General features: G+C 34.3%; 1 pseudogene; it reads right to left on the reverse strand.

Moving 5' to 3' along the window:
- Positions 1-23,883, reverse strand: part of LOC139901907 (disease resistance protein RPV1-like) — a 28,702-nt pseudogene that overhangs the window by 3,699 nt on the left and 1,120 nt on the right.

A 23,883-nucleotide genomic window follows, 5' to 3' on the forward strand; every position in this document is an offset into this window, starting at 1 on the left:
AGCAAACATATCTGCCGCGGATATCTATAGAAACTCCAGCTCAACATCCACTACAAACAGAGCATTCTGGTCATGAAAGCACAGGAGAAACGAGCTCTGCTACACCAAGTTCTCCTTCGGCAACATTACCTTCAGCGCAAGAAGATTCAAGTCCGGAGTCAACACCGGGAAGAGTTAAAAAGTTAGCAGAGGTGTACGAGACTTGCAACTTCACAACTATAGAACCTGAAAGCTATGAAGTTGCATCGAAAGATGAAAAGTGGGTGGCTGCTATGAATGAAGAAATAAGAATGATTGAGAAAAACAACACATGGGAGTTAGTTGATCCTCCAGAAAATAAAGAAATCATTGGAGTTAAATGGGTTTACAAAACAAAGCTCAACCCTGACGGTTCTATACAAAAACACAAAGCAAGGCTAGTAGCTAAAGGCTATTCACAACAACCTGGAGTCGACTACAATGAAACTTTCGCACCTGTAGCTCGACTGGATACTATAAGAGCTCTTGTGGCATTAGCAGCTCAACGAAGGTGGAAGATTCATCAACTAGATGTGAAATCTGCCTTTCTAAATGGGTTTCTCGAAGAAGAAATATATGTAGAGCAACCACAAGGGTTCATCCAGGAAGGAAAAGAAGATAAAGTCCTGAAGCTAAAGAAAGCCTTATATGGACTTAAACAAGCGCCACGCGCATGGTACAGTCGCATAGACAACTACTTCACAAGTTCAGGATTCAGGAGGAGTCAAAGTGAGCCTACACTCTACATTAAAACCCAAGGTAACTCTGACACTCTCATTATTTCCTTGTATGTCGATGATCTAATATATACTGGAAACAATGAGAGAATGATACAAGAATTTAAAGAAGACATGATGAAAACGTTCGAGATGAGCGACCTTGGATTGATGCGCTATTTTCTTGGCATCGAAATCAGTCAAGAAAAGGAAGGCATCTTCATATGCCAAAGGAAATACACAGAAAATCTCCTGAAAAAGTTTAAACTATACGGTTGTAAAACCGTCGCGACGCCACTAGTTGCCAATGAGAAGATGAGACAAGAAGATGGATCGGAGAAAGCAGACGCTTCAACATTCAGAAGTCTCATTGGAAGTCTACTTTATCTGACAGCAACAAGACCAGATATTATGTACGCAACGAGTCTATTATCCAGGTACATGAAAAACCCTACTCAAATACATTACGGAGCTTCTAAAAGAATTTTAAGATACTTGCAAGGTACCATGGACTATGGAATATGGTACAATCCCACTATAGACTCGAAGCTTCATGGATACACTGATAGTGATTGGGCCGGATCGGTAGATGACATGAGAAGTACTTCATGAAATGTCCCGTTCTTATTGATTAAAAACGTTCCATATTAATTGATTTCGTTGCGAGGTTTTGACCTCTATATGAGACATTTTTCAAAGACTGCATTCATTTTTAAAACAAACCATAACCTTTATTTCATAAATAAAGGTTTAAAAAGCTTTACGTAGATTATCAAATAATGATAATCTAAAATATCCTGTTTACACACGACCATTACATAATGGTTTACAATACAAATATGTTACATCGAAATCAGTTTCTTGAATGCAGTTTTTACACAATATCATACAAACATGGACTCCAAATCTTGTCCTTATTTTAGTATGCAATAGCGGAAGCTCTTAGTATTCACCTGAGAATAAACATGCTTTAAACGTCAACAAAAATGTTGGTGAGTTATAGGTTTAACCTATATATAACAAATCGTAACAATAGACCACAAGATTTCATATTTCAATACACATCCCATATATAGAGATAAAAATCATTCATATGGTGAACACCTGGTAACCGACATTAACAAGATGCATATATATAAGAATATCCCCATCATTCCGGGACACCCTTCGGATATGATATAAATTTCGAAGTACTAAAGCATCCGGTACTTTGGATGGGGTTTGTTAGGCCCAATAGATCTATCTTTAGGATTCGCGTCAATTAGGGTGTCTGTTCCCTAATTCTTAGATTACCAGACTTAATAAAAAGGGGCATATTCGATTTCGATAATTCAACCATAGAATGTAGTTTCACGTACTTGTGTCTATTTTGTAAATCATTTATAAAACCTGCATGTATTCTCATCCCAAAAATATTAGATTTTAAAAGTGGGACTATAACTCACTTTCACAGATTTTTACTTCGTCGGGAAGTAAGACTTGGCCAATGGTTGATTCACGAACCTATAACAATATATACATATATATCAAAGTATGTTCAAAATATATTTACAACACTTTTAATATATTTTGATGTTTTAAGTTTATTAAGTCAGCTGTCCTCGTTAGTAACCTACAACTAGTTGTCCACAGTTAGATGTACAGAAATAAATCGATAAATATTATCTTGAATCAATCCACGACCCAGTGTATACATATCTCAGTATTGATCACAACTCAAACTATATATATTTTGGAATCAACCTCAACCCTGTATAGCTAACTCCAACATTCACATATAGAGTGTCTATGGTTGTTCCGAAATACATATAGATGTGTCGACATGATAGGTCGAAACATTGTATACGTGTCTATGGTATCTCAAGATTACATAATATACAATACAAGTTGATTAAGTTATGGTTGGAATAGATTTGTTACCAATTTTCACGTAGCTAAAATGAGAAAAATTATCCAATCTTGTTTTACCTATAACTTCTTCATTTTAAATCCGTTTTGAGTGAATCAAATTGCTATGGTTTCATATTGAACTCTATTTTATGAATCTAAACAGAAAAAGTATAAGTTTATAGTCGGAAAAATAAGTTACAAGTCGTTTTTGTAAAGGTAGTCATTTCAGTCGAAAGAACGACGTCTAGATGACCATTTTAGAAAACATACTTCCACTTTGAGTTTAACCATAATTTTTGGATATAGTTTCATGTTCATAATAAAAATCATTTTCTCAGAATAACAACTTTTAAATCAAAGTTTATCATAGTTTTTAATTAACTAACCCAAAACAGCCCGCGGTGTTACTACGACGGCGTAAATCCGGTTTTACGGTGTTTTTCGTGTTTCCAGGTTTTAAATCATTAAGTTAGCATATAATATAGATATAGAACATGTGTTTAGTTGATTTTAAAAGTCAAGTTAGAAGGATTAACTTTTGTTTGCGAACAAGTTTAGAATTAACTAAACTATGTTCTAGTGATTACAAGTTTAAACCTTCGAATAAGATAGCTTTATATGTATGAATCGAATGATGTTATGAACATCATTACTACCTTAAGTTCCTTGGATAAACCTACTGGAAAAGAGAAAAATGGATCTAGCTTCAACGGATCCTTGGATGGCTCGAAGTTCTTGAAGCAGAATCATGACACGAAAACAAGTTCAAGTAAGATCATCACTTGAAATAAGATTGTTATAGTTATAGAAATTGAACCAAAGTTTGAATATGATTATTACCTTGTATTAGAATGATAACCTACTGTAAGAAACAAAGATTTCTTGAGGTTGGATGATCACCTTACAAGATTGGAAGTGAGCTAGCAAACTTGAAAGTATTCTTGATTTTATGTAACTAGAACTTGTAGAATTTATGAAGAACACTTAGAACTTGAAGATAGAACTTGAGAGAGATTAATTAGATGAAGAAAATTGAAGAATTAAAGTGTTTGTAGGTGTTTTTGGTCGTTGGTGTATGGATTAGATATAAAGGATATGTAATTTTGTTTTCATGTAAATAAGTCATGAATGATTACTCATATTTTTGTAATTTTATGAGATATTTCATGCTAGTTGCCAAATGATGGTTCCCACATGTGTTAGGTGACTCACATGGGCTGCTAAGAGCTGATCATTGGAGTGTATATACCAATAGTACATATATCTAAAAGCTATGTATTGTACGAGTACGAATACGGGTGCATACGAGTAGAATTGTTGATGAAACTGAACGAGGATGTAATTGTAAGCATTTTTGTTAAGTAGAAGTATTTTGATAAGTGTATTAAAGTCTTTAAAAAGTGTATAAATACATATTAAAACACTACATGTATATACATTTTAACTGAGTCGTTAAGTCATCGTTAGTCGTTACATGTAAGTGTTGTTTTGAAACCTTTAGGTTAACGATCTTGTTAAATGTTGTTAACCCAATGTTTATAATATCAAATGAGATTTTAAATTATTATATTATCATGATATTATCATGTATGAATATCTCTTAATATGATATATATACATTAAATCTCTTTACAACGATAATCGTTACATATATGTCTCGTTTAAAAATCCTTAAGTTAGTAGTCTTGTTTTTACATATGTAGTTCATTGTTAATATACTTAATGATATGTTTACTTATCATAGTATCATGTTAACTATATATATATCCATATATATGTCATCATATAGTTTTTACAAGTTTTAACGTTCGTGAATCACCGGTCAACTTGGGTGGTCAATTGTCTATATGAAACCTATTTCAATTAATCAAGTCTTAACAAGTTTGATTGCTTAACATGTTGGAAACATTTAATCATGTAAATATCAATCTCAATTAATATATATAAACATGGATTTCATCTAACGGAATAGTGAGATCTTCTTTAGCAAAACATTTCTTCAAATTTGAGACGTGGAAAGTGTTATGTACAGCCACGAGTTGTTGAGGTAACTCAAGTCGGTAAGCTACTAGTCCGACACGATCAATAATCTTGAATGGTCCAATATACCTTGGATTTAATTTCCCTCGTTTTCCAAATCGAACAACGCCTTTCCAAGGTGCAACTTTAAGCATGACCATCTCTCCAATTTCAAATTCTATATCTTTTCTTTTAATGTCAGCGTAGCTCTTTTGTCGACTTTGGGCGGTTTTCAACCGTTGTTGAATTTGGATGATCTTCTCGGTAGTTTCTTGTATAATCTCCGGACCCGTAATCTGTCTATCCCCCACTTCACTCCAACAAATCGGAGACCTGCACTTTCTACCATAAAGTGCTTCAAACGGCGCCATCTCAATGCTTGAATGGTAGCTGTTGCTGTAGGAAAATTCTGCTAAAGGTAGATGTCGATCCCAACTGTTTCCGAAATCAATAACACATGCTCGCAGCATGTCTTCAAGCGTTTGTATCGTCCTTTCGCTCTGCCCATCAGTTTGTGGATGATAGGCAGTACTCATGTCTAGACGAGTTCCTAATACTTGCTGTAATGTCTGCCAGAATCTTGAAATAAATCTGCCATCCCTATCAGAGATAATAGAGATTGGTATTCCATGTCTGGAGATGACTTCCTTCAAATACAGTCGTGCTAACTTCTCCATCTTGTCATCTTCTCTTATTGGCAGGAAGTGTGCTGATTTGGTGAGACGATCAACTATTACCCAAATAGTATCAAAACCACTTGCAGTCCTTGGCAATTTAGTGATGAAATCCATGGTAATGTTTTCCCATTTCCATTCCGGGATTTCAGGTTGTTGAAGTAGACCTGATGGTTTCTGATGCTCAGCTTTGACCTTAGAACACGTCAAACATTCTCCTACGTATTTAGCAACATCGGCTTTCATACCCGGCCACCAAAAATGTTTCTTGAGATCCTTGTACATCTTCCCCGTTCCAGGATGTATTGAGTATCTGGTTTTATGAGCTTCTCTAAGTACCATTTCTCTCATATCTCCAAATTTTGGTACCCAAATCCTTTCAGCCCTATACCGGGTTCCGTCTTCCTGAATATTAAGATGCTTCTCCGATCCTTTAGGTATTTCATCCTTTAAATTTCCCTCTTTTAAAACTCCTTGTTGCGCCTCCTTTATTTGAGTAGTAAGGTTATTATGAATCATTATATTCATAGATTTTACTCGAATGGGTTCTCTGTCCTTCCTGCTCAAGGCATCGGCTACCACATTTGCCTTCCCCGGGTGGTAACGAATCTCAAAGTCGTAATCATTCAACAATTCAATCCACCTACGCTGCCTCATATTCAGTTGTTTCTGATTAAATATGTGTTGAAGACTTTTGTGGTCGGTATATATAATACTTTTGACCCCATATAAGTAGTGCCTCCAAGTCTTTAATTCAAAAACAACCGCGCCTAATTCCAAATCATGCGTCGTATAATTTTGTTCGTGAATCTTCAATTGTCTAGACGCATAAGCAATCACCTTCGTTCGTTGCATTAATACACAACCGAGACCTTGCTTTGATGCATCACAATAAATCACAAAATCATCATTCCCTTCAGGCAATGACAATATAGGTGCCGTAGTTAGCTTTTTCTTCAATAACTGAAACGCTTTCTCTTGTCCATCATTCCATTCAAATTTCTTCCCTTTATGCGTTAATGCAGTTAAGGGTTTTGCTATTCTGGAAAAGTCTTGGATGAACCTTCTGTAGTAACCAGCTAGTCCTAAAAACTGGCGTATGTGTTTTGGAGTTTTTGGGGTTTCCCACTTTTCAACAGTTTCTATCTTTGCCGGATCCACCTTAATACCTTCTTTGTTCACTATGTGACCGAGGAATTGAACTTCTTCCAACCAAAATGCACACTTTGAAAACTTAGCGTACAATTCTTCCTTCCTCAATACTTCTAACACCTTTCTCAAATGTCCACCGTGTTCTTGGTCATTCTTTGAGTAAATAAGTATGTCATCAATGAAAACAATGACAAACTTGTCAAGGTATGGTCCACACACTCGGTTTATAAGGTCCATGAACACAGCTGGTGCATTAGTTAAACCAAACATCATGACCATAAACTCGTAATGACCATAACGTGTTCTGAAAGCAGTCTTTGGAATATCATCTTCTTTCACCCGCATTTGATGATACCCGGAACGTAAGTCAATCTTTGAATAAACAGACGAGCCTTGTAGTTGATCAAATAAATCGTCGATTCTCGGTAGTGGGTAGCGGTTCTTGATGGTAAGTTTGTTCAACTCTCGGTAGTCGATACACAACCTGAATGTACCATCTTTCTTCTTGACAAACAAAACAGGAGCTCCCCACGGTGATGTGCTTGGTCGAATGAAACCACGCTCTAAAAGTTCTTGTAATTGGCTTTGCAGTTCTTTCATCTCGCTGGGTGCGAGTCTGTAAGGAGCACGAGCTATTGGTGCAGCTCCTGGTACAAGATCTATTTGAAATTCAACGGATCGATGTGGGAGTAATCCCGGTAATTCTTTCAGAAATACATCGGGAAATTCTTTTGCAATGGGAACATCATTGATGCTCTTTTCTTCAGTTTGTACTTTCTCGACGTGTGCTAGAACAGCATAGCAACCTTTTCTTATTAGTTTTTATGCCTTCAAATTACTAATAAGATGTAGCTTCGTGTTGCCCTTTTCTCCGTACACCATTAAGGGTTTTCCTTTTTCTCGTATAATGCAAATTGCATTTTTGTAACAAACGATCTCTGCTTTCACTTCTTTCAACCAGTCCATACCGATTATCACATCAAAACTCCCTAACTCTACTGGTATCAAGTCAATCTTAAATGTTTCGCTAACCAGTTTAATTTCTCGATTCCGACATATATTATCTGCTGAAATTAATTTACCATTTGCTAATTCGAGTAAAAATTTACTATCCAAAGGCGTCAATGGACAACTTAATTTAGCACAAAAATCTCTACTCATATAGCTTCTATCCGCACCCGAATCAAATAAAACGTAAGCAGATTTATTGTCAATAAGAAACGTACCCGTAACAAGCTCCGGGTCTTCCTGTGCCTCTGCCGCATTAATATTGAAAACTCTTCCGCGGCCTTGTCCATTCGTGTTCTCCTGGTTCGGACAATTTCTAATAATGTGGCCCGGTTTTCCACATTTATAACAAACTACATTGGCATAACTTGCTCCGACACTACTTGCTCCGCCATTACTCATTCCGACACCATTTATTCCTTTCGTTCTATTAACCCCTGGTCCATAGACCTCACACTTCGCTGCGCTATGACCATTTCTTTTACACTTGTTGCAAAATTTGGTGCAGAACCCCGAGTGATACTTTTCACACCTTTGGCATAGCTGCTTCTGATTGTTGTTGTTGTTGTGGTTATTATTGTTGTTGGGATGATTGTTGTAGTTGCTGTTGTTGTTGTTGTTGTTGTTGTTGTTGTTGGGCCGTTTGTTGTAGTTGCGATTAATGTTGCGATTGTTGGGATAATTGTTGCGATTATTGTTGTAATTGTTGTTGTTGTTGTTGTTGTTGTATTGGTGATTCTTATCACCGTTTTCCTTCCACTTTCTTTTGACTTGCTTCACATTGGCCTCTTCAGCAGTCTGTTCTTTAATTCTTTCTTCAATCTGGTTCACTAGTTTGTGAGCCATTCTGCATGCCTGTTGTATGGAGGCGGGCTCGTGTGAACTTATATCTTCTTGGATTCTTTCCGGTAATCCTTTCACAAATGCGTCGATCTTCTCTTCCTCATCTTCGAATGCTCCTGGACACAATAGGCACAATTCTGTAAATCGTCTTTCGTACGTGGTAATATCAAATCCTTGAGTTCGTAACCCTCTAAGTTCTGTCTTGAGCTTATTGACCTCGGTTCTGGGACGGTACTTCTCGTTCATCAAGTGCTTGAATGCTGACCACGGTAGTGCGTACGCATCGTCTTGTCCCACTTGCTCTAGATAGGTATTCCACCATGTTAATGCAGAACCTGTGAAGGTATGCGTAGCGTACTTCACTTTGTCCTCTTCAGTATACTTACTTATGGCAAACACCGATTCGACCTTCTCGGTCCACCATTTCAATCCGATCGGTCCTTCGGTTCCATCAAATTCCAAAGGTTTGCAGGCAGTAAATTCTTTGTAGGTGCATCCTACACGATTTCCTGTACTGCTAGATCCAAGGTTATTGTTGGTATGTAGCGCAGCCTGTACTGCGGCTATGTTTGAAGCTAGAAAAGTACGGAATTCCTCTTCATTCATATTCACGGTGTGTCGAGTAGTCGGTGCCATTTCCTTCAAAATAGTCAAATGGAACAAGTTAATCATACAGAATATTAAGAGTAGTTAATAGTATTTCGTAGCATAATATGAACTCATTTATAAAAGCTTTTTCTTCATATTAGCGTTTTATAAGTTTAAATTCGGGTAGTACCTACCCGTTAAGTTCATACTTAGTAGCTAATATACAATTCAACTACTACAATTCTATATGAAAAACTGATTATAATAATATTTCGCGTTCAAACTTTTACACAATATTTTACAAACTTACAATACCGCTTATTTTACATATAGCATAAAATATAGCACACAATAAATTTGATACAAGATGGTTGTGAAGATAATTCTAGCTAGTACACAAGTCGTTCAGCAAAGGCAATAAAGACACGTAATTCATACGTCCAAAAACAAGTCATGCATTCTGGTTTTACTAGGATTACTTCCCATCCTTGGTCTTGTGGAACATAACCGTTATGGCCGTTGATAAGACAGCGTGTTTTTACGTCGTCAAAGGGGCGAGGGTTACGTAATGTCCAACAGTCCCGTAACAATCTAAAAACCTCATTTCTTACCCCAATTACCGACTCCGTCACTTGTGCGTTTTGTTTAATAGTTATAGCCCGATGTTCTTGTTCTCACTTTGGTGAGAAGCGAACATTACTAATCCGTAAGCATAACATGCTTCTTTATGTTGCATGTTAGCCGCTTTTTCTAAATCACGAAGTCCAATATTCGGATATATTGAGTCAAAATAATTTCTTAACCCATTGCGTAAAATAGCATTTGGGTTCCCCGCAATATATGCGTCAAAGTAAACACATCGTAACTTATGGATTTCCCAATGTGATATCCCCCATCTTTCGAACGAAAGCCTTTTATAAACCAAGGCATTCTTGGAACGTTCTTCGAATGTCTTACAAACTGATCTCGCCTTAAATAGTTGTGCCGAAGAATTCTGACCGACTCTAGACAAGATTTCATCAATCATGTCTCCGGGTAGGTCTCTTAAAATATTGGGTTGTCTATCCATTTTGTGTTTTTATACTATAAAATAGACAAGAGTTAGATTCATAAATAAAAAAAAAATACTTATTAATACAAGCAATTTTTACATATATCATAAAGCATAAGCACACTATATTACTTATATTACACCACACGAATACAACTATCTTATTCCGACTCGCTTGTTTCTTCTTCTTCGGTTTTGGTTCGTTTTGCCAAGTTTCTAGGGATATATGATGTTCCCCTAATACGAGCCGTCGTAATCCACATTGGTTTAGAAAAACCTGGTGGTTTAGAGGTTCCCGGGTCATTGTTACAACTTAAGGACTTCGGGGGTTGACGATACATATAAAGTTCATCGGGGTTGGAATTAGATTTCTCTATTTTTATGCCCTTTCCCTTATTATTTTCTTTTGCCCTTTTAAATTCAGTTGGGGTAATTTCTATAACATCATCGGAATTCTCGTCGGAATCCGATTCATCGGAGAATTGGTAATCCTCCCAATATTTTGCTTCCTTGGCGGAAACACCATTGACCATAATTAACCTTGGTCGGTTGGTTGAGGATTTTCTTTTACTTAACCGTTTTATTATTTCCCCCACCGGTTCTATTTCTTCACCCGGTTCCGATTCTTCTTCCGGTTCCGATTCTTCTTCCGGTTCCGACTCTTCTTCCGGTTCCTCTTCGGGAACTTGTGAATCATTCCAATTTACATTTGACTCTTCATTATTATTAGGTGAGTCCATGGGACTTGTTCTAGAGGTAGACATCTATCACATAATATCAAACGCGTTAAGAGATTAATATATCACATAATATTCACATGTTAAAAATATATAGTTTCCAACAAAATTTGTTAAGCAATCATTTTTCAAGTAAACACGGTCGAAGTCCAGACTCACTAATGCATCCTAACAAACTCGATAAGACACACTAATGCAAAATTCTGGTTCTCTAAGACCAACGCTCGGATACCAACTGAAATGTCCCGTTCTTATTGATTAAAAACGTTCCATATTAATTGATTTCGTTGCGAGGTTTTGACCTCTATATGAGACATTTTTCAAAGACTGCATTCATTTTTAAAACAAACCATAACCTTTATTTCATAAATAAAGGTTTAAAAAGCTTTACGTAGATTATCAAATAATGATAATCTAAAATATCCTGTTTACACACGACCATTACATAATGGTTTACAATACAAATATGTTACATCGAAATCAGTTTCTTGAATGCAGTTTTTACACAATATCATACAAACATGGACTCCAAATCTTGTCCTTATTTTAGTATGCAATAGCGGAAGCTCTTAGTATTCACCAGAGAATAAACATGCTTTAAACGTCAACAAAAATGTTGGTGAGTTATAGGTTTAACCTATATATAACAAATCGTAACAATAGACCACAAGATTTCATATTTCAATACACATCCCATACATAGAGATAAAAATCATTCATATGGTGAACACCTGGTAACCGACATTAACAAGATGCATATATATAAGAATATCCCCATCATTCCGGGACACCCTTCGGATATGATATAAATTTCGAAGTACTAAAGCATCCGGTACTTTGGATGGGGTTTGTTAGGCCCAATAGATCTATCTTTAGGATTCGCGTCAATTAGGGTGTCTGTTCCCTAATTCTTAGATTACCAGACTTAATAAAAAGGGGCATATTCGATTTCGATAATTCAACCATAGAATGTAGTTTCACGTACTTGTGTCTATTTTGTAAATCATTTATAAAACCTGCATGTATTCTCATCCCAAAAATATTAGATTTTAAAAGTGGGACTATAACTCATTTTCACAGATTTTTACTTCGTCGGGAAGTAAGACTTGGCCACTGGTTGATTCACGAACCTATAACAATATATACATATATATCAAAGTATGTTCAAAATATATTTACAACACTTTTAATATATTTTGATTTTTTAAGTTTATTAAGTCAGCTGTCCTCGTTAGTAACCTACAACTAGTTGTCCACAGTTAGATGTACAGAAATAAATCGATAAATATTATCTTGAATCAATCCACGACCCAGTGTATACGTATCTCAGTATTGATCACAACTCAAACTATATATATTTTGGAATCAACCTCAACCCTGTATAGCTAACTCCAACATTCACATATAGAGTGTCTATGGTTGTTCCGAAATACATATAGATGTGTCGACATGATAGGTCGAAACATTGTATACGTGTCTATGGTATCTCAAGATTACATAATATACAATACAAGTTGATTAAGTTATGGTTGGAATAGATTTGTTACCAATTTTCACGTAGCTAAAATGAGAAAAATTATCCAATCTTGTTTTACCCATAACTTCTTCATTTTAAATCCGTTTTGAGTGAATCAAATTGCTATGGTTTAATATTGAACTCTATTTTATGAATCTAAACAGAAAAAGTATAAGTTTATAGTCAGAAAAATAAGTTACAAGTCGTTTTTGTAAAGGTAGTCATTTCAGTCGAAAGAACGACGTCTAGATGACCATTTTAGAAAACATACTTCCACTTTGAGTTTAACCATAATTTTTGGATATAGTTTCATGTTCATAATAAAAATCATTTTCTCAGAATAACAACTTTTAAATCAAAGTTTATCATAGTTTTTAATTAACTAACCCAAAACAGCCCGCGGTGTTACTACGACGGCGTAAATCCGGTTTTACGGTGTTTTTCGTGTTTCCAGGTTTTAAATCATTAAGTTAGCATATCATATAGATATAGAACATGTGTTTAGTTGATTTTAAAAGTCAAGTTAGAAGGATTAACTTTTGTTTGCGAACAAGTTTAGAATTAACTAAACTATGTTCTAGTGATTACAAGTTTAAACCTTCGAATAAGATAGCTTTATATGTATGAATCGAATGATGTTATGAACATCATTACTACCTTAAGTTCCTTGGATAAACCTACTGGAAAAGAGAAAAATGGATCTAGCTTCAACGGATCCTTGGATGGCTCGAAGTTCTTGAAGCAGAATCATGACACGAAAACAAGTTCAAGTAAGATCATCACTTGAAATAAGATTGTTATAGTTATAGAAATTGAACCAAAGTTTGAATATGATTATTACCTTGTATTAGAATGATAACCTACTGTAAGAAACAAAGATTTCTTGAGGTTGGATGATCACCTTACAAGATTGGAAGTGAGCTAGCAAACTTGAAAGTATTCTTGATTTTATGTAACTAGAACTTGTAGAATTTATGAAGAACACTTAGAACTTGAAGATAGAACTTGAGAGAGATTAATTAGATGAAGAAAACTGAAGAATGAAAGTGTTTGTAGGTGTTTTTGGTCTTTGGTGTATGGATTAGATATAAAGGATATGTAATTTTGTTTTCATGTAAATAAGTCATGAATGATTACTCATATTTTTGTAATTTTATGAGATATTTCATGCTAGTTGCCAAATGATGGTTCCCACATGTGTTAGGTGACTCACATGGGCTGCTAAGAGCTGATCATTGGAGTGTATATACCAATAGTACATACATCTAAAAGCTATGTATTGTACGAGTACGAATACGGGTGCATACGAGTAGAATTGTTGATGAAACTGAACGAGGATGTAATTGTAAGCATTTTTGTTAAGTAGAAGTATTTTGATAAGTGTATTAAAGTCTTTAAAAAGTGTATAAATACATATTAAAACACTACATGTATATACATTTTAACTGAGTCGTTAAGTCATCGTTAGTCGTTACATGTAAGTGTTGTTTTGAAACCTTTAGGTTAACGATCTTGTTAAATGTTGTTAACCCAATGTTTATAATATCAAATGAGATTTTAAATTATTATATTATCATGATATTATCATGTATGAATATCTCTTAATATGATATATATACATTAAATCTCTTTACAACGATAATCGTTACATATATGTCTCGTTTAAAAATCCTTAAGTTAGTAGTCTTGTTTTTACATATGTAGTTCATTGTTAATATACTTAATGATATGTTTACTTATCATAGTATCATGTTAACTATATATATATCCATATATATGTCATCATATAGTTTTTACAAGTTTTAACGTTCGTGAATCACCGGTCAACTTGGGTGGTCAATTGTCTATATGAAACCTATTTCAATTAATCAAGTCTTAACAAGTTTGATTGCTTAACATGTTGGAAACATTTAATCATGTAAATATCAATCTCAATTAATATATATAAACATGGAAAAGTTCGGGTCACTACACTTCAGGATACACATTCACACTTGGATCTGGTGTATTCTCATGGACATCAAAGAAACAAGAAACGGTGGCACAATCGTCAGCTGAAGCTGAGTACGTCGCAGCCGCAAACTCAGCTAATCAAGCTATATGGCTAAGAAGAATACTAGAAGACATGGGCGAGAAACAAGATGAAGCTACAAAAATATTCTGCGACAACAAGTCCGCGATCGCGATGGCAAAGAATCCAGTGTTCCATGGCAGAACAAAACATATTGACATCAAGTATCACTTTCTGCGAGAAAGCTCAGCCAAGAAATATATTGAATTAAAATACTGCAAGACCGAAGAGCAGATTGCAGATATTTTCACTAAAGCACTACCAAGACCCAAGTTCGAGTTCCTAAGCAACATGCTCGGAGTAACACCGAAAAACATTAAGGAGGAGTGTTAAAATATTATAATGTTTTTCTAGATTAATATAGATTAGTCTAGAATTAGTAAGTTTTATTAGATATTTAATAGTAGATATTTAAGTAGAAGTGACTAGAAATTGTTAGAGATTTAGTTAGTCAAAAAAATCAAGATTTGCTAGAATGATCTAGTAGACTTATTGAGCCTATAAATAGGCTAGTGGTCTTGCAAAATGTAACACAACAAAACACAAACAAATTGAAGTAATAAAACAACTTTCTAAAAACTCTCTTCCATTCTAATTTCTAAAACACCCCCTCAACATTATAAACACTATAATACTTCATACTAATCTATCACTTCTAAAAAATCTAAACCTACACTAAATCTAACACTAACCACTCAGGAGTCAGTCTCCCAACCTCCATTAACTTATAGAAATCACGCCGACAAAGATAGTACGATCCATTGCTTAGTTTAAATCCAGACAAGTCTCCTCCAACAGTTTCAATCCATTTCAGTTTATTTTCATTCTTTTTACGTTCTTCATCATCATCAGTGTACACTAGCTGTACACCACATTCAAGCACCTCCAACCCACTTATCACTACAATTGACACAGTAACTTCATCACCAACGTCCAATAAGCTTCCAATTGGCCAATAGCTTAACCATACAGAAACTTCACCCGAATCAGGTCTGCCAAATAATCTTGGGTTGTAAATCAAATTATTTCCATTGCTCATAGTGATTTTAGCAAACCAAGCCCAATCTTCACCAAATACTTCAAAAAAAAATCTATATATATATATATATATAGAGCCGGACCTGAGGGTAGGCAGGCCGTGCGCCCGCACTGGGCATCAACCGATAGGGGGCATCAATAGTTCAAAATATATAGGTGTTGTGAATCGAGATTTGAAATATTTACGGTCACTTAATGATGTTTTATGGTTATAAGACGTACGATTAACAGTAATTGAATTAAAAAAGGAAGTTGAAAATCTATTTTTATGGTGGGATATGGGTTTTTCTTTTGTGTACTGAATAAGACAATGCGATAACACGAGTATTAGTTTTCTATTTCCAAAACTAACCCCTTATTCTAGTTGAATATACACATTTAACTTTTTATTTTTTTAAAATTGACCTTTTATTTTATTTTAAGTTACACTTTAAAATCTCTCTTTCATTTATATATTTCTTTCAGAATGATTTATTTGTAAACGATTTATTTGTAAACGGTAACAATTTCTCATATCTTTTTATACCAAGAACAATTATATAATAATATGTACATTTATATTCTTATAATTGCATTTAAAATATATTTATGATAATATTTTCTTTAGCTTGATGAGCCTGAATAGTTTGGGTAGTCTTCAATATCCGACTATATGTATTTGATTATAACTTCTTAATTTCTATGCCTTTTCATATAATTTGTCTAGTGCAAATGACGCATACTCGCACCTAAATGCAGTTTTATAACTACTGTTTAGTTCTAGCATGAAATCCGACGACGAAAAATATCAATTTTGATAATTTTATGTCTTTATGAGCCTATACATCAGTATTAATATGTATATGTCGGTAATAATAAGGTTCAAATTTCACATGACAACTAAACTATAAAGCAGATATTTAGAAAAAAAAAACTATTATATATCATATATATACACATATATAGATCATGTTCGATCAAGTACCGTTATTCGGGAAACTTAGTAGGGCATTTTTTAGTTGACCCGCACAGGGCATCAAAATGTACAAGACCGACAATATATATATATATATATATATATATATATATATATATATATATATATATATATATATATATATATATATATATATATATATATATATATATATATATATGGCAGGATCAATGGGGAAGTAACCAATCAGGGGAAGTGGGGGAAGCAAATATTTTTTATTTTTTTATTTTTTTTGGAATTTTTTTTTTCCGGCATCAAGATCACACGAAAATATGAACATTTCGAAGAGACACTTCGTGATGAATGTTATTATTTAGGTGGGAAAACTATCGACAAAAATAACATTCAAGATAATATTGTTCGTAAAGAATGTGAACGTTTTTTTTCATGTTTTGTGAAGTAAAATTTAGCCCGATTTAGAGTTTAGGGTTTAGGGTCTGGTGTTTTGTATTTATTCCATAAACCCAAAACACCAAACCCTAAACCCTAAATCCTAAACTCTAAACCGTTCGTGTTAAAAACACAATCTAAATCCTAAATCTAAACCCTAAATTTCTAAACCCTAATATCTAAATCCTATAAACCCTAATATCTAAACTCTAACATCTAAAACCTCAACAGACGCTCGAAAAAAACGATAATTGTTATATATTACTTCTTCTAGCGTTTTCCCGCCAAAATAAAAACATTTATCACAAAGTGTCTTTATTAAATGTTCATATTTTCATCCAATCTATAATGTTCGTGAACAAAGTTTTTTCAAAAAATGAAAAAAAAAATTTGCTTCCCCCCGATTGGTTACTTCCCCTTGATCCTACCACTATATATATATATATATATATATATATATATATATATATATATATATATATATATATATATATATATATATATATATTGTTTTTATCTGGAGGGAAAATTTTTTTGGGGAAAATAAACCTGGAGAAAGCAACTTCTGCCTTTGGTGAGCTCATCATCACCAACCAGACACACTTGATGATTTTCATATTCTTTTAACCAATTCATGTGTCCCAAATCAGCTTCATCAAGTTTAGCTACCGGCAACAATTTCAACAGGCCCTCAATTTCACACAAATTAGAGCAGCCTTCATAACCAAACTTTTGCAATGTAAATCGACCTGATTCGAAAGTAATTTTCTCTAATGACATACAGTTATATATATCCAATTCTGCAAGCGTACTTGGAAGACATACAAGTCTTTTAAGTCTTGCACAATTTCTTAAGTCAAGAACCCGGAGATTTTCAAGACCGTTGTATCTAGGCAGCACTTCAAACAGACCATTCCCCAAGTTTACGTATTGCAGAGATTTTTGATCATCGAAACTCAGAGGAAAATAATCGGTGCTATCTAGATTACAATCGTCGAGAAAAAGTTGTTGTAGCAGATGTGGCAAGGGAAAGGATGACTCTAGTGTACTTCCTCCACGGGATGTTGAAGCATTGAGCTCTACTGATGTATCTATGTGTTCCCTATTACACAGGTTTTTACACCCTTTCATGTGTAGTAAAAAAAGCCTTTCTAGGTTTCCAATGTTCCTACACACACGAACTAGACTGTGACAGTTCCACAGAATTAAAGTCTCAAGATTAGGTATCCGGTCAATGCTGCTTATTTCTAGAAGATCGCGTGAGTCTTTAAGATTTAATATCTTCAATGATTCAAGAACCTGTTTCAAAAGTAATACAGTAAGATATATTTAGCTTACTACGTCCGCATGAAGAAAATTAAAGATACACCATTAAAGGGAACAGTGAATTTTGCTACCGTGGGTGGTTCGAACTCTTTCAACCGGCTATAGCTCATATCTAAAGCAACCAATTTTGATTTGTCCATTAATAAGTCAGTGGCTACGGTGCTTTTGCTGAATCCAACCCAGCAGAGCCATATTAAATGTTCAGATAAATCCCGGTATGATCCAGTGAGTTCAACATAATTGAGCTTGAGCAATTTCAGTTGATCCATCTGCTGAAGTGAATCGCTTGAAAGCTGTTCAGTACGAGAAACAAAACAGAATCAGGACGTCCAAAGTATTAGAAAATATGTTGTAGTGATTATTTAGTAATTATATTTAGATTAATATTTTTCTATATTAATTTGAGTTTAATTTTGTGTCCAATTAGAATTAGGTTACTTGTTCATCTAATAATCACGATTAAAGATAATAAACTACATGGTTTTCATCATTCAACAGAGACGCAAAACATGATAATTGTATATGTAACTCTATGTGATTTGGGACAAGAGTATGCACGTGAAGAACAACAAGAAGAAAGGAAAGGAATGCTTTTGCTTTCTTAATGGTACAATACATCAGAATCTTTAATTTAATTTCTGCAACAGACTCAATGCCACTGTATGCACATACACCTTTATATATACATATATATTTACAACACTAATGTCTTTTAGACCACAGATATTGGTGATTGTGACGTGGAGTGGGTGAGGTGCACTTTTTGGGAAAAAACTGTGGCTGGACCATGACATTTTGGGGGGAGTTGTAATGGGGGGCTTTTGTAAGGGCGTTTGTGGGTGATGTGTCAAAATATGATTGGAGGTTGGGTTAAAAAGTGGTGAAAAAGGTAGAAAAGAATTAAAAAAAAAAAAAATCACAAACGCACATTTTCATGCCCGTGCTTTCTTGACAAACGCCCAAACACAAACGCCCCATTCCGGGCGTTTGTGGGGCGTTTGTGGGCGGATTCAGGCAACAAACGTCTGCGTTATCTGTGGTCTTATAAAGCATTGTGACTTTTCAAGATGGGTGTGACTTTTTCCACACATCGTGACTTTTCCCAATAACTGTCAATATAGGAAATAACTACCAGTTCACTTCTTTCATCTGAGTTTATTATTAACAAAACACACTAGAAAGATTAGTAAAATGAAAATCAGTATTCAACTTTAAGGTGCGAATATTTCTAACAGATTTAAAATACCAAATTCTACTCCTTCGATGCTAATTTATATAAACGATTTGGTAGAGATCTCACAGATAGGAAAAGAATATTAGACTAGCAAAATCAATAAATTTAATTTTGCAAAAAGGACCCTTTTATATTCGAAAAAAGTAACGCTCAAAGATAGATGTTTTGTGCCACCAATAATCTAAGATCTTAGTTCCGCCACTCATCACCCACCTATTAGCCTTTACGCATTGTAGAATCACTAAATCGGATATTTCGAGGGTGTATAGCCAGTTCTTTCATAAGATACATGTATTAGTTTACGTTTATACAATATTGAAAACTGAAAATTCAATAATTTCACATATTTCAAGTTTAGAGATCAACACTATATTCATACCTGGTAAACGGGTCACGTTGGGTCGGTTTGGATAATGGGTCAAAATGGTTTTCGGTTGAAATGGTTCACGGTTCAAATTTTTAAACATGTCCAAATGGGTCAGGTTGGGTCGATTTGGGTAACGGGTCGAAACGGATCACGAGTCAACTGGGTTAAACGGGTTATATACTTTTTCCATTGATTTTTTTACATTTATTATATTATTTTAGTTATTATTATTTATTACTCCGTAGTATATTAGTATTTATTATTTATATAAGAAAGTATTAATATACATAATAAATGATATAATCAAAAATGCTTTCAAAAATGTTTGGCGGAAGAAACATGTTATGCTCGACCCACTTGACTCATTCACAAGACCTATTAGACCAATTTCTATTTATTGAGTTTCGGGAATTGATACCCATTAGTCTTGTTCTTTTATATTTTGTATAGGACTTAATAGGTAAAAACGTAAAAGGTATTCCCTGTTCGGGCTACCCAAGAGGGCGAGTAATCCGACCTCATACTCTGATGTATGCAGTCCAGCATAATTACTCCATAGTTGTTTCCAACCCATCCTTGGCCATCGCTAAATATTCGTTCTTGACAAAATTCGAACCTGGGAACTCTTGCAATGAACACAGGGCCCCAACTACTAGGCTATCTAGTGATGGAATCCTATTGGATCCAATAGATTGGAGGGAAATCCATTGGACATTTTCTAAAGTTTTGTTTACACTACTAGGCCTACTTTTTCTCAAGACCCAGTTGACTCGAAAGCTTCGAAAGCTTGATCAATTGACTCAAATTTTAGAGTATGAGTCTCAATTGCCAGGTATAACTATAATATAAAGTACACCGTACCTCCTGTAATTCTTCTTTTCTACGGCCCTCTTTCAAAAGCATTTCAATGTCAAGAGCTAGACCTTCTATTGTTGTTGAACTCTAAACACACCATGGGAAAAACAACCTCTTAGATCAAATTGGAGCGGCTGAAATAGAAAGTAAGGGTAAACATACACATACAAATTAAGCATCTTACCTTTTTTCTTTTCAGAATGTCGTAAGAGTCCTTATTACGCCAAACTCTGCTGCGCTCGACAAGTATACGTGATTCCCGATCCACTATGTTTGTCCCCATTTCTCGAAGTAATCCGTGCATCATCAGTTTTTTTTCTGGAGTCACATACAGAAAGCATCTCTCAGTGAGGTTTTGGATCTTTGATTTGGCATTGTAATCATGCTCAAATATGTTAACCACGTAATCCATATGTTCACCAACAAAAAAACATGCAATATGCAAAAATAACTCTTTCTCTAAGGAAGATAACGAATCATAGCTCCTTTTGAGTACCACATAAATATCCCGATGAATTTCTTTTCCAAGTGATCTCACTTCACTTTCCCAAACACCAATAGTGTTTTTTTTGTGAAAAAGAGGAACCCAATACTTCAAGAGCCAGTGGATTTCCTTTACAATAATCTACTACTTGTTGTGCAAGCACCTCATAACCATCTTTAGGAGTTTTTGAATGAAAGGCATGAAGACTAAAAAGCTCTAATTCTTCATTACCAACCAGTGACGGCATTTTGTGCATTTTGTAGCTCTTGGAATTGGATATTAACCAATTACATATAGAAATATTAGTTGTCGTTATTATAATCTTGCTTTCTTTGTTCATATTCCCCAATCCGAGTAACTTGTCCAACTGACCAACGTTAACAATATCGTCAAGAAGAATAAGTGCTTTTGTCGTTTTCAAGAGCACTTCAATCTGAACTGTACCCTGGAAAACATTCGGTACTATTATGTCCTTTCGCTGTGAAATATCACTGAAAAGTTGTTTTTGTAGTTTAACCATTTCATATGGTTCATGTTGCTTTTTACATCTAGCTCCAATATTTTCGACAATACTATAACTATCAAAATTTTGACGATACAGATCAACAATATACCGCGCCAACGTTGACTTGCCACTGCCGGGCATGCCATAAATCACAAAAAAATCTTCTTTGGATTCTTTTAACCCCGGATTGAAGATCTTTTTATGCCAAGAATCTATCCCTACTACATTTTGTGGAATACGAATTTGTTCCCGATTAAGTCTCTTATAAACAGCGTCGACAACGTCTGGTATAAATTCAGTCTCTGGCCTGTAAGAGCAAACTAACGAGTTCAGCTGGTAAAGTTCTGGAGTTGTTTGAACCAGTAACTAATAAATGCTTAAAGTTAATTACGGTAATACACACACACCCATAACAAGTTATAATTTGAACCAAAAATTATTTTACGTATATACCAAAACATCATATTAATGTCCACTCTAAAAACTTGGTATAAACCTCTCGTTAAAAAAGATGAACCCAAAAATCGACCTAATTACAACTTTATATCAGCAAAACGCAATTGGCCCAAAAGACAGAATTTCAAGTTGACACGTAGGATTATTCAAGCGCTTTATTATATAATTTATAGATAGATATATAGATATTATGCTATATTAAGTTTATTTTATTATATATGCTCTGTTTTTCTTGAAAAAAAAAAGTTTATTTTATTATATAATAATTTGATATTGTATAGAAATATTATCATTATCATTATCCGTATTAAATAAATGTATTGTTTAAAACAACATTATTCATGATCATTTAAAATAATTTTAATAATAATATAATATATAATATTATTAATTAATATAATTATAACATCTATTGTTGTTAATATTAATCTATCTATCTATAGTTTCTATTATATTGCTAAAATGATGATGTCATTATTAAGCTAATTCCTTTGTTAAGAAAAAATTGTTGGTGATTTTAGTGTCATCCAACTAACATTTTAGCTGATTGTGATTTACTAGAAAGCAGGAGTTGACTAGTGATACTTAACATGGGTTCGGTGAGTGCGGAGTGCACGCCTATAAGAGTGAACTAGACACTGGCTCACGGTAATAGCGGGGGTCAAGGGGGCTGCGCCCCCTTGCGGGGTCCAAGGGGCAGCGCCCCTGGCGGGGTCCAAGGGGCAGAGCCCCTGGCTAGGGCCCCGCTCCCAGGTGAGCGGGCAGGGGTCGAGGGGGCAGCGCCCCTCGCAGGGCTCGGGGCAGCGCCCCGAAACAAAAACGTTTTGAGTGATACGTTTTAATGAAACGTTTAAATAAAACGTTTTTCCCGCTCCTTTTTCAACCGTCATAACCATTCATTTGTTAACCGCCTAAACTGTTTTATATAATCAGTTTTGGAAAAACTGCTTTCATTCTTATTCAATTTCATACAGAACGAACACACAAATCTATACACATAAATCGCATTCTTCTTGTCTGGAAACGATTTGCATTTCTAGTCTTATCCCAATTGAAATTTCGTGTAACCCGAGACAAGGAGGGTCGGAATATTCAATTAATAAAGTGTTTCACGATTCTAGAAATATCCGGATTATCTGTTTACATACCCTGTTTCTAACAAAAATCAAAAAGAAAAAGAAAAAAATCTAAGGATGGTGGGTGATGTCATTAATCTAAATAATTTTGAATTAAAATTAAATCTTATTAATTGATTATTATTATTAAATCTTATTAATAATTATTTTAATTATTAAAATTAAATAATTTTAATTAATTATTTTGAATTGAGTACGAGAAGATATAAAAGTTACGCAGAAGGAAACCAATTCTACATTTATATTTTAATTTATACTTTTAAAATAAAATGACAACCAATATTATCTCTTATGATTGGATGTGGATTGTTTAATATGCATTTTAGGTGTTTGATGAAATGTTCAGCTGACGAGTTTCTTAGTCGGACTATGTGGTTTCACGGGTCATTAAACTAAATAACTTTAGCATTTGCGTTCACTTAATACCTAAAACATATCATTAAACTGATAATATTTTAGTTAATGAAATTTGTATATTAAATTAAATTAGGAAATCTAATAATAATTTAATTTATATATATATAAATAAATTATAGACTGACATGTGGCACGAATAAAGGAGGAGTTGAGACGTGACAAGAATTAATCACGCACTTTATATAATAATAAGAAAAAATTCTAAGTAATTTAATTCTAAGTAATTTAACTAAATCCATTTCAAGTAATTTAATTCTAAGTAGAAATTGCATTAATCAATTTTACATTCATGAATCACATGAGTTATTTTTTAATCTTGAGTATTAGGGTTTAATTTGGGTTTAAAAGTTTGTTGAATATATTGTTGAAGATGATGTAAAAAGGAAAATGTAAGGAGTTAACCCTAAATTTTTACT

Source organism: Rutidosis leptorrhynchoides, chromosome 3 (genome assembly GCF_046630445.1).
Source record: "Rutidosis leptorrhynchoides isolate AG116_Rl617_1_P2 chromosome 3, CSIRO_AGI_Rlap_v1, whole genome shotgun sequence".
NCBI classification, from domain to species: domain Eukaryota; kingdom Viridiplantae; phylum Streptophyta; class Magnoliopsida; order Asterales; family Asteraceae; genus Rutidosis; species Rutidosis leptorrhynchoides.